Here is a 6,000-nt window from a genome sequence, read left to right as displayed (position 1 = left end):
TTAGCGTAGAAAATATACACATTAATTGTCAGACGGTGACAGCTCCGCTTCCGAGTTTGCTGAGTCTCGGCTTCATAGCCAAGCCGATCAGCTGAGCTTAGGGGTGGATCGGTACAGTATGCCGAAAATTTTTCATCATATCGTATATCATACCGTAAATTGTGGTATGAGAATTTCTATACCGTTGTCGTACCGTACTTTTCGGTATACCGAAGATCGGCATACCGAAAATTTCGGTATGAGAATTTCCATACCGTTGTCGTACCGATAGTGCGGTATACCATACCGAAAGTCGGTATACCATACCTTACGATATATCGAAATTATTGGTACATTAATATCAATATATATAATACATATATAGTTTTTTATTATATAGTATAACATAATATATACGTAACCCTATAACTTTTAAAATTATTTTTGTACACTATAATTAAGTTAAATTATCAACTTAGATAACAATGAAATTATATATATTATGTATCTAATACTTAATAAATAGTTATATTATTATTTATCTTTTTATGAGATATATTGTTAAATAATGCATTATATTTTTTTTATTTATATTCAAGGATTTAATGAGTATTGAATAATAATTTAATGAAATTATAGTAAGTATTTCATTGTTTGATATTAATTGCTTTTATTTATATTAGAAAAATAACATAATTATATTTTTTCCCTTAATTAAATGAATCAAATATTTTTGGTTTAGTTTGATATTCAATTCAAATTTTTGATATTAGAATACGAAATTTTGTGATTAACTCGAATACAAATATGAATATTTTGTTTGATTTGATTAGTTATCAAATATGATTCGAAAATCATAATGCTCGATTCAGTATTTAAAAATAAAGAATAAAATAGATATAAAGTAAAATAAACAAAAAATATTTACTTGAATTAAAAATAATATTAATCAAAGCATTAAAAACATGGATTTCAAATTCAATTCATACGAAAGTATTTGATATTTTGAATTAAATAGTAAGAAGTCAAATGAAATAGTAGGAAGTATTTCGATTTATATTGTTTAAAATATACTTGTAAAAAATTGAAACGGATATTTGATTCGATTCGAATATTCGCGAATCAGTGTACGAATCGAGTATGAATAGCAAATAAAATTTGAAATATATTCGAGTAACCATTGGAATATGCAATTATTTTTACGAATGTGAATCGAATCCAATAATATTCGCTTCAATTCGATTTGTTTACTTTACATCCGTAGAATTAACTTATTCTAAAATTATAGTCTACATATATAATATACTATATAGCTCACACTTATATAGTTATATATTATAATTGACTATATATTGATATTCTAGTTTCATCAATAAGATCTTGTAATTATTGTTTGAGTTTTATATTTACTCAATTTGTTTACTTTTCAAAATTTACTTATGACTTATTATTATCTATTAGTTAATTTTTTATATAACATGAATGTAACTTATTCTAGAGATATAATTATTCTAAAATTAGAATTATAGTATGTAGACATATAAATATAGATATATATGTAGCTCATAATTGTATAGTTATATAATATACTTGTATACTTTTCAAAGTCCTTTAGTTAAATAACATAGATGCAATTTATTTTATATTTATTCAATTTATTTACATGTTTTTAATTATTAATAAATATATATTTTATAATTTTAATTAATTTTTTAGTAATTATGAAAAAAAAACTTTTTAATAATTTACCACTAATTAAATATATATATATATATATATATATATATATATAATTTATTCTGACGGTATACAGGTTTTTTCGGTATATACCGGAACAACGGTATATACCGATTTTTCGGCATATACCGCGGTATCAGTATATATCGGTATACCGCAATATGAGGAAAATTGAAACCGTTGCCGTACCGAAAATTTTCGGTACGGTACAATACCGTACCGAAATTTTTGGTATACCAAAATTTCGGTATTTTCGGTATTTTTTCGGTACGGTAAGTGCGGTATACCGATTTTTCGGTATTTTACTCCACCCCTAGCTGAGCTCAGCCGTGGTAGCAATCCAGTGTGCGCAGCCGCAGGTGACTTCGCAGTTTACACTTTGTCAATTAGTGCGTCGAGTTTCTATTTTAGGTTAATCTCATTTCTCAAAAGTTGACTCTCTCTCTTAAATACAACTGTAGTATTCCCTACTTATTAACCAACATTTTAATTTTCAAGTCGTCATCAATTGCCTAAATTAGTTACTTTTTGCAATTTTAGTTACTTCTTCCCTTTCAATTCCATGGAAAATTCGTGCACTATTTTCTCAATTATTTTCTTTACTAGAAAGGAAATAGCAAAAGTGAAACATCGGAAGAGAGGTTTTATTTGTCAATTTTGTAATAATTTTGAACTTACTACAGTGTTGCGCTCTCCCTTTCACAATACATCACGTTTTGCATGGTTTTTGTTCCCAAAATAGTTGATTGTTTACGTATTAAAGAGAAAAAATTGTTCGATATTTCTCTCAATTTAAAAATGAGTTATATAAGCAACTCATTAACGTAACTCCTAAGTTAATGCATACTTTTCTAAAAATACTATCATATTTATTTATACTATATTAAAAAAGGAGTTTCCAATTTGAAATTAATTTCAAAATTGAATGGCAATTTTGTAGTTAGAATAAAATTGAAGGTATATTTATAAGCTATACATCTTTTTTTTTTCTTTTTCTTTAACTTCTTTTTTTTTCTATTTTATTTCTTTTTTAAAATTATGAAATTCGACTAATTATAAAATATTTGATATGCATATCAAATTAAAGATCATGACAAGAGCTTTAATTTGATATATGTTATGTAAATATTAAATTTAAAATATAAAATTATATTTATTTAAAGATTAATACTTAAGAAAATTCTCTCGCTTCTCTCCTCTCTTTTTTTTGAATAAATCTATTTTTTTTTCAATTATCTTTTAACTTATATTGTTTTCTTTTTTTCGCAATATCATTTTTATTTAATATGAATTATTCTTTATTATTTTTATTTAAATTAAAATATATTTATCTTAGATTATACTCCCTCCGTCCCACTCCAATAGGCTCAATTTTCTTTTTGGGTTGTCTCACTCCAATATGCTCATTTTCCTTTTTGGGTAAAAAAATTGTACTTAATTGGTGTGAACCACACCACTTTACTACCACTTTCCTACTAAAAAATAAGTTTTCTTCATCTTCGTGCCCAAAAGAAGTGAGCCTATTGGAGTGAGACGGAGTGAATAGTATTTTTAATTATATTTAGAATTTTTATATAATAATCAAATGACAATCAATTTTATATATAATAAAATATAAAAATATTTTTCGTGCGTTGCACGCACGAGTGCAAATGCTAATATTGTTAAATGATGAGTACATGAAATTTCAATTAGAAATCAATTTAAAATTAATTAAAAGAACTAAGTTACAATTGTGTGATTAAAAAAATTGAAGCTTTATTTGTATACCATGCCCCCCTCTCTATAATTTTATTCATTTGCAAAATTATGTTATTTTGTTAATAAAAATATACTCAACATGTACTTTAAATTAAAGATCACAACAAGAGATTTGATTTGACATATTATATGTAAAAACTAATTTAAAATAACAAATTATGATAATTTAAATTATAAAATAAATTATACTATGTGTGTGTGTGAGCGCGTACATGTGATATATACAATATATATATACACACACACACACTACTATTTATGTATAAATATGTATGATTATTATATAGATATGTATATTTATGATTTTATTTTATTTTTAATTATAGAATAATTTTATTACTTCATTAAGTAGTATATTAAATTAAATTATCATTAAAACTAAATTAAATATAATATATACTATTGTACATATTACAGTGAGATCTATATTGAAGTTAATCTAAAATATAAGGTATTAGTTATTTTAATAATATGAAAGGAATACTTGAATTATAAAAATCTGTATGCACTGTATTTCTTAGAATATTATCATTGTTTTAGTACAAACATATATTCTTCGTTATAATTATTGTATATATAAATCTATATTTACATAATAATTATATAGTATTAAAAATTATAAGTATTCAATATTTCACACCCACACACCCACACATGACACGTGCATATATGTATATATATATACAAAAAAATTATATATAGAAATTAGAATCTCACAACAAATTTACATAGTTATTTATTTATGTAGTCAAAATGTATTTGTCGAATTTTATCTTGAGTCGATTCTCAAATAAAAAAGATAATGTCTTTGATGAGCTCAAAAATACGTGCCTAAATTTTACCGTACATGACGGATTTAATCACATGTTTATCGAAAATCAGAACATAGAGCTTAAAACGAGAGGAAATAATTGTGGTATTGATTATGTTGCGTAATTGGTGAATACGAATAAAATGGCTATTTATAGAGTTATAACAAGGGCATTTCGGTCTTTTTTGTATAAAGCACGCGCTCCCTATGTACTGGCTAATGGCCTTAGAGGCATAGGTTGCGGGAAAATGTTAGTGAATATTGGGTTTTGTCGTTTTCTTCCAGCAACGATTTAGCAGCGCTGTCAATCATGGATGCTCGGCGAGTTCCTTCTATATAATACAGCCCTGACACTTCTAGAATCGTCTGACAGATGTCGTTTCTAAGGAACATTTCCCTGCTCCTCCAACATTGTGTACATGATCCGTGTAAGCACAGCCCTGTGGTAGTACACGTGTTACGATCTACTCCTCATCAGTCTTGAATTGTATCTATATTATAATATATACATGTTTAGATATTTTTGATAAGCACTTTTAGTGTTAGATACTATTGTTCCATAAATTGAAAGAAACTAACTAACTATACTTATTATTCATATATGTATTTAAATTAAGTGATTATACGGTTTTATTTAAATATTTATAATAAAATTATATTTTTATTATACTTACGATTTTTTATATGATAATTGAGCTTTTCTTGATCACAAGGGTTGTCTCTGCATGGGTGGGTGCGATTCTCTCGGCGACGGCGACATACCGGCCGAGAAGGGCTTCGATTACACGGGTTGCTTTATTTTTTTAGTTTTTTCTCTTCTTTGGTGTTACTTTTTTGGTTTGTTTTTGTTCTGTTCTGGGGAGCCGGGACTGTTTAGGGGCAATGGTTCGGCCGGAGTTTCTGAAATAGTCCTAACTCAGCTCTCCTTTCTTTTATTTTCTCTTAGACGAGTACTCTTTTTCCTCTTATTGAGGTTTTAATGAGGCTCGGCCCTTAGTCTGCTTTTCTGTGCTGTCAAGGGTTTAGGTTCTTCTTTCTTTTTTCGTTTTCTATAAAAATTTTATTTTAATAATATATGATAATTGAGCTTGTTTTTATTTATATATAAAAAATAGGGGTTATTGCCATAAAATACATATACTTTGCCAATTTTCTGGTTTATATCATGACTTTATAATTTGGCCAGAAAATACATCAATTTTCAATTTAATTACAATTATAACATGACTTTATAGTCTGGCCAGAAAATACACCAAATTTCAATTTATTCTCAATTATAACATGACCTTATTTAGATTATTTTTCATCATAGATGTATTAATATTTATTGTATATATATTAAATTGTTATGTACAAAATATTTATAATTGATTGATTAATTTTTATAAAAATTAAGTTAAATGATTAATTATTTCATAATATATATATATATATATATATATGTATGTATTTTTAAGCCATCAATATAATATCTTGTTATATATATATATAAATTTGATTTTAATGTTCTATTAATATTATATATATATATATATATAATAAGTATTTATTTATTTAAATTATGAAATTATAAAATATTAGGACCAATAAAAAAAATTACGTACATATATAATAGAAACTATGTTAAAAGTAAATAATATTATATATTATTTACATATAGATGTATATTTATCAAATATATATGTATTTATATATAGTATATTGTGAGATGA

The 6,000-nt window shown here is 25.2% G+C and overlaps 1 long non-coding RNA gene across 1 annotated transcript; it reads left to right on the top strand.

The window, feature by feature from the left end:
• The first annotated feature begins 4,503 nt into the window (after positions 1-4,503).
• LOC131020466 (uncharacterized) lies at positions 4,504-5,362 on the top strand. The gene is made up of 2 exons (XR_009100711.1): positions 4,504-4,716; positions 5,002-5,362. It is a non-coding gene; the product is annotated as an uncharacterized LOC131020466 (long non-coding RNA).
• Positions 5,363-6,000: the final 638 nt, after the last annotated feature.

Source organism: Salvia miltiorrhiza, chromosome 4, assembly GCF_028751815.1.
Source record: "Salvia miltiorrhiza cultivar Shanhuang (shh) chromosome 4, IMPLAD_Smil_shh, whole genome shotgun sequence".
Taxonomy (NCBI): Eukaryota; Viridiplantae; Streptophyta; class Magnoliopsida; order Lamiales; family Lamiaceae; genus Salvia; species Salvia miltiorrhiza.
This window is presented reverse-complemented; position numbering and strand designations above follow the sequence as displayed.